This window comes from Ceratotherium simum, chromosome 3 (assembly GCF_057802395.1).
Source record: "Ceratotherium simum simum isolate JZ-2026a chromosome 3, ASM5780239v1, whole genome shotgun sequence".
Classification (NCBI taxonomy): domain Eukaryota; kingdom Metazoa; phylum Chordata; class Mammalia; order Perissodactyla; family Rhinocerotidae; genus Ceratotherium; species Ceratotherium simum.
The window spans coordinates 10,713,513-10,726,922 of record NC_141902.1 but is presented as its reverse complement, the minus strand read 5'-3'; the positions used below and the strand labels follow the sequence as shown (position 1 = coordinate 10,726,922).

General features: G+C 36.1%; 1 long non-coding RNA gene across 1 annotated transcript in view; it reads left to right on the top strand.

Annotated features, from left to right (window-relative positions):
• LOC147917416 (uncharacterized) overlaps positions 1–13,179 on the top strand; it is a 45,021-nt gene extending 31,842 nt beyond the window's left edge. The window contains exons 2-3 of the long non-coding RNA XR_015551698.1: positions 12,235–12,532; positions 12,972–13,179. This is a non-coding gene — a long non-coding RNA (uncharacterized LOC147917416). The remainder of the gene's footprint in view (positions 1–12,234; positions 12,533–12,971) is intronic.
• Positions 13,180–13,410: the final 231 nt, after the last annotated feature.

Genomic DNA, 13,410 nt, shown 5'->3' with positions numbered 1-13,410 from the left:
TACTTCACATTTAGTTTTGCATGTTAAGAAATGTTATATTTTATATTTGGTGTTTTTACTAGATTATTTTGGAAAACCGCTGTATATTGTGGATGAGGCAATCAATCTTACAAAGTTCTTCTCCTAATCCAAACTCTTACCTTCTATGCTGTGTGTGTGTGTGTGTGTGTGATATGTTTCTGTGACTGTTGGGTGGGGGAGAGTGGAGGGTGAAAGATGAATGTATGCTTACAATTGGGTGTATGTGGACTTTAGATCTGGGCAAAGTTGGCCTTTGGTGGAGGTGGGAGTTGAGAACACAGCTGTTGTTGATACCTCTAAGGAGGAAGGGAACAGCAGTCTTGAGAAGAAATTGTGCAATAAATAACTACTTTTTATTAAGCCTGTGTAAGTCCTTGTTATTAGGCTCTGTGCTAAGGGTTTCACTTTCATGATTTCAACCAATCCTCATAAGAACCTCATGAAACCTGCAGTAGTATTACCTCATTTTAAAGATGAGGAAACTGAGGCATAGAGAGGTTAACAATCCTTGCCCCAGCTCACATGGTCATTAAGTAGCAGAGTCAAGACTTGAGCCCAGAATTAGTGGCTCTTAAGGCTATACTCTTTTATTGTTCTACACTGCCCAAGGAATGAAGATTAGCCTGTATGTAATCTTCGGCCCCCACCTATGGGTTTCACATTCTTTTTTAGATTGACTAATATAGAAATGAAATAATTCATCATTGGCATTTTAAAATAAATGTTTTTTACCTTTTATTTGAAAATAAGATTTTTTTCCTTCTGTATTTAGGAAAGTGCTTTGAACAAATGGATTTTTAATATTTTTGATATCTAAATTTGGATAGAAAAAAATGGATGTGTTGGTATAGTCAGCAGTGAGCAAAGATCATATATTTTGAAGATTGCGTGCTACTTTAGTCTATACAAAATTTCTGGGAAAATATTTTTATATACTTGAATATCTTTCACTTAAAAATTATAACATATGCTTTCCTATTTTCTTTTTACTCAGAAACACATATTTACAAAAATATTCATAAATTAATTGTTCAAATCAATGACATTGAAGTATTTTACAGCTGTTGGGGAGGCAGTATATTCATACTAAATTATTACTTAAATGTTGAAACTGTGATTTTCATTCTTTTTTACTTATCAGTTAATAAAATGCTAAATTTAATTAATTAAATTTATTAATAAGAATATAAAATGCTAAAGTAATTTATTAGTTAAATTAATTATTATTTCTTTAAAAAACAATGCAATATTGAAAAGGCCGGGCATTTCATAACACTTTTCAATAATGTTTTATATTAAAAGTCACTCCAATTATATTTAATTGTTTGCGGACAAAGCTTTTGAAGAAGCAAACCTTATAGTAAATAGTTTTAATGCTTTTTGGCTTTGGGTTTTTCTTTTGTTTTGGAGAGAGTTGTTACAAAAGAGATTTGATAAGAATAGGTTGATACTGGGGCATATAATAACCTCTTGGGATTCTATTCTGGAGGTCTGTGAGGTGGTATCTGGTACAGTAAATTGACAGTGAACTCCATGCCAGGAAACACTGGCACACACTTCTTTTCTTTTAAGCTATTTTAAAGAATGTGCTTATTGTTTACTTGACTTTTTGAAAGTATAATTTATGGAATGAGGAATCCTTGAGTGATGCTATATGAAAATATTCACTTATATTTTATGAAAGGTTTGAAAGTTTTGGGATTTGATTCTATTTCTTCTTAAGCCTAGAGTTCAAAAGTAATTTAAGAACTAAATAAAAGTCTCTACAGGGACCTTTCAGTTTGTGGGCTTACCAATAACATTTTGAAAAATCCTATTACTATTAAGCACTGCAGTTTTTCATTAGATTTCAATAGCCCTTTTTCTCTTTCTCTGTGACACTTTTATAAGTAACAGATCGGTACAATTGGAACATAACACTTTACTGTGGCTTAATATTAATTGTCTTTCTTAGCACAGCCAAATAGCATTTAAAACAATGCTTTGAAGATTATTAACATGAAGAGCAGCCTTTTCAGTCATGCAGAGAAATGATTTTGAAGTGATATTAACTTTCAAATAAAATTCTGTTGGGAAACCTTATAATGGCTCGTTTTTTTTCTTTGGGGAAAAAGACTTCCAAGCTATACTTTTTGACATTCTTTGAGGGCACTCATGCTTTTAGATTGCTCCATATAAGTCAAAATAACTTGGTATTTTAGAGCCTTAAAGTTTAATATTAGCAGTTTTAAGTAATCCTCTTCCTGAAAATCAAGTTAGACATTTCTATTACTTTTATCATTATATGCCTTGGAGCAGTCTCTTAAAGAGACTTTTGTAAAGTCACAACTTTTCTAATCCATTTTAATGTCTTGCATCTGTAGATTTCATATTTGATTGAACTTTTAATTCAATTCAAATTAAAGTTTACTTTAAAAAATCCTTTTTATTTCTAGAGAAGTTTGTTGTTTATGGTTAATTTTCTTAAAGTAATTTTGAGTTGTCAAATTAACTGAGACAGATTATTGGGAAAAATTTTCTCTGCATCTTTTCTCCTTTTTTGCACGTAGGACTCAACAAAGTCAAAACATCAAGGTATGTTTGCCATTTCTTAAGGAATCTCATATGACTTATCCCTTTCTATAATTTATATCAACATCCAAGTGGGTGAAACACTCATCTAATGTTAGTTTCTTACTGATAAAACTTGCTAATATTTCACTTACCCTACTTGATTGACTTAAAACGACAAGGATTTTTTATTTCTGGGTTGTCTGGAGGATTCTGCTTCATGTGGTATTGGCTAGGGTTCCTCATGTGGGTTTGTTCAGTTGGCAGATGGTCTAGCCTGCATCTGTCACATGTCTGGGGCTTCAGTGTTGACTGCTCGTTGGGTGACTATGTCCTCTTCCACGTTGCCTCTCTGTTCAAGTAGTGTCTATTGAGTGCTAGGCTTCTAACTAGCATAGCATCACTTCTACCACATTCTGTTGGTCAAAGCAAGTCACTCAGTTTTAAGGTGATGGAAATATATCCCACCTCTTGACGAGAGGGATAGCAAGTGCAATTCTAGTCTATTCTAGATACAAGTCCCTCATCAGATTTATGATTTGCAAATTTTTTTGACAATGGTTTCTTAGATATGACAGCAAAAGCACAAGAAGCAAAATGAAAAATTAGATAAAATTGGACTTCACCTAGTTTGAAAACTTTTGTGCATCAAACGACACTAGCAAGAGAGTGAAAAGACAGATGGAGAAAATATTTGCAAATCGTAGATCTGATAAGGTACTTTTTTTTTTTTTTTTTTTTAAAGATTTTATTTATTTATTTTTCCCCAAAGCCCCAGTACATAGTTGTCTGTCATAGCTGCACATCCTTCTAGTTGCTGTATGTGGGACGCGGCCTCAGCATGGCTGGAGGAGTGGTGCCTCGGTGCGCACCCGGGATCCGAACCCGGGCCGCCGGCAGCGGAGCGCACGCACTTAACCACTAAGCCACGGGGCCGGCCCTGATAAGGTACTTTTTATCCAGAATATATAAAGAACTCTTACAACTTAACACCAAAAAGTTAAAACACCCAATTAAAAAATGGGCAAAGGACTTGGATAGACATTCTCCAGAGATGATATACAAATGGCCAATAAGCACATGAGATGATGCTCAACATCATTAGTCATCAGAGAAATACAAATCAAAAGCACAATGAGATACCCCTTCACATACCACATAACAAGTGTCGATGAAGATATGGAGAAATTGGAACCCTCGTACATTACTGGTGTGAATGTAAAATGGGGTAGCTGCTGTGGAAAATAGTTTGGTAGTTCCTCAAAATGTTAAAAACCATATGACCCAGCAATTCCACTTCTAGGTATATACCCCAAAGAATTGAAAGCAGGTGTAGAAACAAAAACATGTACACAAATGTCCATAGCAGTACAGTTTACAACAGCCAAATGTGGAAATAACCCAAATGTCCATCAACGGATTAATGGATAAACTAAATATGGTATATCCATACAATGGAATATTATTCAGTCAAATAATGGTACATGCTACAACATGGATGAACGTTGAAAACATTATGCGGAGTAAAAGAAGCCAGACATAAAAGGCCACATATTATATAGGTTCATATATATGAAATATCCAGAACAGGCAAAAAGTAGACAGAAAGCAGGTTAGTGATTGCCAGGGACTGGGGAGAAGGGAGAAAAGAGGAGTGATTGTTTAGTGGGTATTAGGTTTTCTTTTGGGGTAATGGAAATGTTCTGGAGCTAGAAGTGGTAATGGTTGTCCAACACTGTGATATTACTGAATGTTACTAAGTTGTACACTTTGAAATGGTTGAAATGGTGAATTTTATGTTAATGTATATTTTATTACAAAAAAGAAGCAATTGCACAATTGAATTTGCTTGCTCTTGTGCCTTATCCTTAAGAACATGCTCAGCCTAGCCATTGTGAAGATAAATGGAACAGAATTGAGTCACCCAAATTGTCACAGCCAAAGCAATCCCAAATCACCAGACAACCATTCAACTCCAAAACATATAAGAGTCTAGGCCAAGATCAGTAGAGCCATCTCACCCACCTCTAGCTGACTCTAAGTGTGTCAGCAATAAGTGCTTATCACGTTATGCTTCTGAAGTTTTTGGATTTGTTTTACAGCCTTATTGTGACAGTTTGACTGATGTAGTATCTAATACCATTTCTTGTTAAAAGAAATCAGAGCTTCTTGGAGAAATGGCTGATTTGAAGACTGGGGCAAAGAAGGTAACCATTGGACAGATAATTCTCCATTGAGATGGATAGTCAGTGTTAGACAGGAAGACACTCTCTGCTATTGCCTGAAAGCAGATCAATACGTTCTAGACACCAGGAGCGTAGAGAGTGAAGATGCTGATAGGAGCCTAATTTGTATCACAGGGTTACTTGGGGGCCACCCAACTTTGCCTGCACTTGGCACAGGCAGCAGGAGAAGACTTCTTGGACATTAGCTCTGGATGTATTCAATTGCTAAACAGACCCTTGGTTTAAGGCTGAGAGTTTTTGCCTTAAAGACAGAAGGATATCCTTGCTTGGATACTTTTGAGGGCACAGATGGTTAAACACCCACATTCATCTCTGTAAAACCTTAACGTTGATCCATAAATAACATTTTTTTGGGTAGGATGGCATCTTGATGATTTTTCCTCTAAAAGTATGTCTGTGTAAGGACCAGCCATGTTACGATTACCTGGAAGCTTTTTAGAAACGCAGAATTACACGCATGCCTCAGAGCTATTGAATCTGATCTGCATTTTTTTTTTTTCATTGGTGAGGAAGTTTAGCCCTGAGCTAACATCTGTTGCCAATCCTCCTCTTTTTGCTGAGGAAGATTAGCCCTGGGCTAACATCCGTGCCCATCTTCCTCTACTTTATATGGGATGCTGCCACAGCATGGCTTGATAAGCGGTGTGCAGGTCCAGCCCCAGGATCCAGGCCTGTGAACCCCAGGCTGCTGAAACAAAGCGCAGGAACTTAACCACTACGCCACCGTGCCGGCGTGTGAATCTGCATTTTAAAAAGATCCCCAGGTGTTTTATGAGCATATTAAGTTTTGAGAACCACCACATTAGATGTTAGTAACAGGAGGAACTCTGAGAAAATTCATTGAATTAATTGGTTGAATAGAGATTTCAAAAATATTATCCATCTGGATGACCTAATTCACAATTTTGGTTTTATTATCAATATTTAAATATTTTCCTGTCAATATCTGCCTAGTAGTATAAGCTGCTTTTATAAAAGCATCACAACTCCAAAACAAATACTGTGACTACAAGAAGAGATCACTTTCAGTTTTCCCGGGCTGCCACGAGTCTTATTCAGTGCTTAAAATCTTGCTAAGTCTGGTCTATTAATTTGCTTTTAATTTTTCTATTTTTATTTTTTGTTCCTGTGCTAACTTGCTTACTAATTTGCTGTCAATTTTCTTTTTTCTCCAGTTTTTATTTCTTACTCAGGTGCTAATTTTCATATAAACTTGTGGACCTTCACAAGGTCTTAGAAGAATCTTCTTGTGACATGGAAAGGAAATAGAGATATGAAATGACTTTAAAAACATGCAGAAAATACTAAATGTTTTGACACTTATACTTTTGACAGTTGCCAGATCTACTCCAATATATTCATTAACTACAAGCCAAGATGACAAAAAGTTGAAGGAGGTGACAGGTTTCAAAAAACATGCATTAAAAAAAATTCCCAACACATTTTTTTGGTCTATGAATTATAATTTACAAAATAAAATTTTTGAAAATCTTCAGTATGGTTTTAAGCTGCTTTCTTCCAGTTGATTTTAGAGGATGACATTTTCAGAATCTTTCCTTTTCTGTATCCAAGAACACAATCTATTATGGAATTTGGTTATTGGAGATTTCAAAATTTCATTTGGGTTTAGTGTACCTTGTTCTGAATTGTGTGTGGAATGGGAAACAGGAAATATACTTGCCTGTTGTATTAACTATCATGACACATCTTTCATGATGTTCATTTTGCCAGTAATTTTAAACGATTAATCACTTACATCTTACATCATTAAAATAAAAAGTTTTCAGAATACTTGAACATGCATTATCTTATTAAGTCTTCACTATAACTCTGTGTGGTAGCTTTTATTATCTCCACTCTAGAAATAAGGAGTCTGATCGAGGATGATTAACTGTACTGATCACAGAGGGTAAATGGTGAAGAGCAGAGGCTGGAATCCAGGTTACCTGACTTCTAATTCAATGCTTTCTCCACCACAACAGTTTTTCTTCCCTTCCTGTGGATTTTGTTTATCTCAGAATTTCCTTAAATATCATGTTCTCCAGCATATAGAAGTCAATTGTGTATAATTCAAAGAAATTGATCTTTTACTGTAAACTGTATCTATGTTCTGCTCTAATGCTAATCAAGAAGAAAACTTTAAGTTTAAAGTTTTCTCTTCCAATTTAATTATAATTTGCCTTTCAATTTAATAATTCTAAGATCTTAAAATAAAGCAGAATATGTTACCCTTTATGATTTTTTTTAATGGATTCCTACTTGAAGAACGAGGTAGCACTCACTACAGATTGATTACCATTTTAAACAAGAAGTTTCCCCCTGGTTACAGGGAAATTCAGGAAAATAGATAATAAATAATGGCTATTTGTAGCACTTGAAAGGCTTTATTAATAAGTCACGTCAAACCGTCTAATGCTTTTTCCTCAGAGTTGTTATTCACCAACACTTTATGGATTTCTATTTGTCACGTTGCTTCTAAAATGTGGATAGGATTCTTATATTCAGGGAAATATTCTTTTGTTTCTTTGTTGAGTTTATTTTGAGGATAAAATCTGTTTAGGTATCATTTTCATGTTAGACTTGAGCTTTGAAATTTGTATTTTTCATAAAATAATAGTCTCTATGGTTCCAAACTGCCTCTTTGTTTTTTAGTATTGCTCATTTCATCTCTTTTTATTGCAAACTTAATCCTATATTTTTTAGTATCTAGGCTAATTATTTATCATAAATTGATTTTGGTTCTTCAACTATGATATTTGTTTGCAGTTTAAGAAAATATAAAGACTATATTCTAAGGATCTAATACTATTTTACTTCCCTTGGGATGTTAATTAACTTTTATAGTTTTTATTAGTTCTAAAATAAATGGTCTCCACATTTAGGATATTTTCAGCCTAGACTTTGCCTCCTCTCTATTTGCCTTCATGATATCTCCTGTTAAATGTCCTCTCAATTGAGGTTTGTAGGTTGAAAGTAAAATTCCTCTTCCTAACTAAATGGGTACCGCTTTCTAATTGCCCAGAGTCACCACCTTTACGGGGTCTGACTTCTACTTTTGTGTGATTATGTGCTATTTTCCCTCTTTGCATTTTTCATTCAATTTTTTGCCAGCTCCTATATACTGAGTGTTTGTGTCTCCCCAAAATTCATACGTTGAAGCCCCAACCCCCAATTTGATAGTATTTGCAGGTGGGGCCTTTGGGAGGTAATTAGGTCATGAAGATGGAACCCTCATAAATAGGATTAGTGCCCTTAGGAGAAGAGACACCTAAGAGATAATCTTTCAGACATGTGAGAACACAGCAAGAAGGCAGCTGTCTATAAGCCAGGAAGTGGGCTCTCAGCAGAACCAGACCATGCTGGCACTGTGATCTTGGATTTCCAGCTTTTAGACTGTGAGAAATAAATGTCATTTAAGCCACTCAGTCTATGGTATTTTATTATGGCAGCCCCAAATGACTAAGACACCAACTTTGGTGTCATGGGCTAAATTGTGGACTCCCCTTCTCCTCAAATTCATATGTTGAAGTTCTAAACCCCACTACTAGAGAATTTGACTATATTTAAAGATAGGGTCCTTAAGAGGCAATTAAAGTTAAATGAGGTCATTTGGGTGGGCCCTAATCCTATGTGACGTGTTGTTTTTTTTCCCCCAAAGCCCCAGTGCATAGTTGTGGATCCTAGTTGTACATCTTTCTAGCTCTTCTATGTGGGATGCCACCTCAGCGTGGCTTGATGAGCGGTGCGTAGGTCCCTGCCCATGATCCGAACCAGGCCACTGAAGTGGAGTGTGCGAACTTAACTGCTATGCCACCAGGCCAGCCCCTGACTGGTGTTCTTACAAGATTAGGATACAGATGTGCTCAGAGGGAAGACCAAGTGATGACATAGGGAGAAGATGGCTGTCAACAAGCCAAGGAGAGAGGCTCTCAGAAGAAACTAACCCTGCTGACACCTTGGTCTTGGACTTCTAGCCTCCAGAACTGTGAGGAAATAAATTTCTGTTGTTTAAACCACCCAGTCTGTGTATTTTATTATGGCAGCCCTAGTAAACCAGTACACATTGGCAATTTTCTGCAATGTTTCTTGAATTTTGACCAGTTGAAGAGTACGCATTGGTTCTTTATTGTCACTTTATTTATATATATTATTCTATTTATCTAAAACAGCATTACATTTCCCATACTTTGACTTAATTTGGAGAAATACCAATTATTTTGCAAAATATTCCTATTCATTCTTTCTTTCTCAACTTAGAAGTAACCTCCTCTGGAAGGCATGCCCATGTACCTGTTCTTTGGGCTCCTTTGCACTTAGTGCTTGTCCCAATTACAGCCCTTTTTCATACCATGTTACAGTTGTACATTTGACTAGTTTCCTCTCCCACCTGCAAGATTGTAAATGCCTATGGTCAGGGACTGAGTCTTGAGTATTCTTATATTTCCACTGCCTAGCATAGTGCCTGGCACAAAGAATGTGCTTAGTAAATATTTCTGAGTAAATTACATTGTTTTTTTACTGCAGTAATAATCCCCAAATACCAATGTTTTAAAACAAGAAAAGTTTGTTTCTTGCTTATGACACTGTGCATTGTGATTCTGCTAAGGCTCTGCTCTGTGTCATCTTCACTCCTGGATCCAGGTTAATGGAGTAGCCACCATTTACAGCATTGTCTGTCACTGTGGCAGAGGGGAAAGGAGAGCACGGTGATCCAGTAGTGGCTCATAGATCTTCTGCACAGATATCACTTCTGCTTATATTTCATTGATCATACAAGTCACATAGCCACATATGATGTCAATGTGGGAGAGAATTAGATCTGACCATGTGTTGGAAGGAGAGAAAGCCAGACTACCAAAAAAACTCCTATATTGGTACACAGCATAGTGTTTCATTTATGATTTGGTCTTTTTAGTTTCATGTTTTATCTACTATCATTACCTTAGTGGGCTTGAATTTTGCTAAAATATTAACTTTGAAAGTATTTTTTGGCCCTAGTCAATCTGGATCTTATGACCCATAAGAAACTGTTCTAGTTTTTCTTCTATATTTTGAACCTTATCTTCTTGGAGAGTGATATCAGCTAGTTCTTATAGCTTGTGATCTTATTGTAGTTCCATATTTCGTGCACTACGACCATGGATAGAACATTATAACTTTTTTTTTTTTTGTGAGGAAGATCAGCCCTGAGCTAACATCCATGCCAATCCTCCTCTTTTTGCTGAGGAAGACCGGCTCTGAGCTAACATCTATTGCCAATCCTCCTCCTTTTTTTCCCCCCAAAGCCCCAGTAGATAGTTGTATGTCATAGTTGCACATCCTTCCAGTTGCTGTATGTGGGACGTGGCCTCAGCATGGCCAGAGAAGCGGTGCATCAGTGTGTACCCGGATCCTAACCCGGGCTGCCAGTAGTGGAGCGCGCGCACTTAACCGCTAAGCCACGGCGCAGGCCCTAGAACTTATGACTTTTCGGCTTCTCAATTTCCTTTTCTGTGAAAATATATTATGATGTCTCAAGTTCCTTCTACCTCTTTATTTCACATAGATCATAAATATGTATTATAAGTGACTATAGTGTTCATGGATTTAATTTTTATTTGGTTGGTATCGAAGTACATGGTTGTTGGTTTATGAGTAGATAACTACTTCATTATTTTAGTGTAAACTCTTTACAGGAGATCCTCCTGTTTATGGTCTCAAATATACATTGGTTTTCCTGTCAAAACACAGCTTCTCCCAATGTAGATGACTCTGATGTTGCTGAGCAGAGCAACTTGAACATATCCTGGCCTTTCTAAGCAAACCAGGGCCATAAGAATATACAGTGAAAAAAATCAGTATATTTGATTATGAATACATTTAAAGTTACGGTAAAAATTAACATAAAAATATTTAAACCAAATAAAATTTTGGGAAAAATATTTGCAACACACAAATATAGACAAAGCGTTTTTAACTATTATACAGAGAGATCCCATAAACTAATAAGAAGAAGTATAGTCTACTAGAAAAATGGGGTAAGGATATGAACAGGCAGTTCACACACACACACACACACACATGGCCAATGAACATATGAAAAGATGCTAACTCTCAGTGCTGATGAGAGTGGGGGAATGGGCATTCCTATACACTGCTGGTGAAATGTAGAATGGTACAATTTTTTGTGGGTAAGGTAGTATAACCCTTTGTGGCACATATTTTAAAAATTTTAAATGTTTATGTATTTTAATCCAGCCACCCCAGTTCTTGGAATCTAACCCCCAGAAAGGATAGGGATGCTCATTGCAGCACTGTTTGTAAAAGCAAAAAATTAGAAGCAATTTAAAAGTCTCTCAACAAGGGAAAAGTATATCCATAAAATGGAAAAGTACACATATATTAGAAGAAGGAGGAAAAAATAATAAAACGGTAGCTAAGATTTATTGAGTGCTGACTGTGTTCCAGACTCAATTGTAAATGCTCTTTTAGAGGTAGATTTATAAATATGAACAGAGTAATATATACATGATATATTGAGTGAAAAAAAGTTTCATGACAATATGAAAATAAATGTGAGTATAAATGTATTATTGTAAAGATCCAGATACTTACATTTCTGTATGTACTATATGTAGATATACAGATACAGACATCTTTATGAATACGGAAAAAGTTGGGATGGCTACACTCCAAAGTATTAACAGTTGTTAATAAGGGATTGGGTTAGATGGGGGATGCTTTTGTTTCTTATATAGTCATAAAAACATGGGATTATGGGTAATTTTTACTTTTTTTTCTTGCTTTTCAAATAAAAAGTTAAATAAAAACATGTTGGTGGTGATGGTGCCTGAATAGTTATGTTCTGCTTCATCATTGTAAGTGCAGCTTGGACTCTGAATATAGTTTTTGGTGGAAAAGCTTGGGAGAAGAAGAACATCACTTTCATGGTGCGGTCGTAGAGAACTAGAAGTTTCCCAAAGTGAGGAGCCTTAATTCTATTAGTAATTTATAACTAAGAATACATTTTAAAAATAGATACTAATTATTCCCCTCGTTGAGATCAGAAGCCACTAGGGAAAGGGACATTTTGGTAGTTACACTTCGGGAGGTGAAGGATGGTGAGGTACATTTTGAGAAAGCAGGTGTGGATGGGGTGGTGGTTTGGAGTATTGTAGTGTCACATGGGGGCTCTGGATTCCCAGGGGATGGGATAAAGCAGCAGAGGGTAAAGGTCGTTGGATTATTCTTGCATATTTGCCTTTGGTTCTTCTATTTGCTGTTTTGACATGAAAATGACTTCCAAACTCTAGATTAACAGGAGCTGCATTTGAGTATTAGGTCTGGTTTGGAGGGGGTAAGCCCTTATTATCAGTGGTTCTGCTGCCCCTCATCCAGCATCTCCTTAATGATTCTCTCTTTTCCATTCTTCTTCCAGTGCCATAGAGAAGAGAAGACAGAGCATGCGCAGAAAAGAAGAAAAGGACCAACACGATTTTCAAAACACTCACTGCTAGAAAAGGAGTTCAGCAGAAGGAGTGGTTGCTTTTAGGATCCCTGTGCCCACCACACTCCTCTTATTTTTACATGAGCTCCCTACATCTTTCCAGATTTCAGGATGACTGTCCTGTGACTTTAGTTCTCTGATGGGCTCACAAAAAGTCATTAATTTGCTATCTGTTCAGATTTCTTCTTGTTGCAAATATGAGCGCTACAGTTTGGAGCTGAAACCACAAGTAAGTGATAAGATTTTAAGTGATTAAATTACTAAAGCAATGCAGGTAAACCAAATGTAAATAACGATTAAAGAAAACTTGGCAGAAATCTAAATGATATGTTTAGAAAGGATGTGTGAGCAATATAACTAAGAAAATAGCATCAGCCAAAAGAAAATCCCACCAGTTTTCCAAAAAAATGATTTCTAATTATTTGCAAATACTTATTGAGCATTTATTAAGTGCTTTGCCTACCTTTGAAAATTGAATCTTTTCAGCAACCCTCTGAATTAAGTTCTCTTATTATTCTCATTATGAGGAAACTGAGGCACAAAGAGTTTGAGTGACTTGTCCAAGGTCCTACAATTAATAAAGGTTGGAACTGGGATTCTGATTCAAGAAGTCTGAATCCAGAGTCTGTCTTCATAATATAAATGGAATGAGGCTTTCACTTTTTCAGGTATTAAAAGGATCCCAGTTGAATAAAGAAAGAACACGCTGTAAGAAATAGTTCAATAGCAGAAGATACTATAATAGTATATGAAAGGAGAAATATTCTCAGACTGATGAAAGGAAGAAAAGAAAAGGAAAGCCTGTGAGGATTTTAGAGCATCCTCGCCACGGCAGCATGTCTGACCCAGGCAGACACTTCTAAGAGCTGCATGGAACTGTAGGTAAGGTCGACAGGAATAAAACTATCCATCTTATCTTACTTTCCTTGTATATACCCTCAGACTCCTCTCTATTATTCACTGGCAACCCCAGCTCTCTGAAAATTCCACTGAAAGTATTGAAAGAAGATACTTTTTATTTTAAATTCTGTCTTCCCACTGTTTGTAGATATTATGTGCGTTACATTGCTCAAGATTCATTCTCTTTGCCCGAGGAAAAAGACAGTT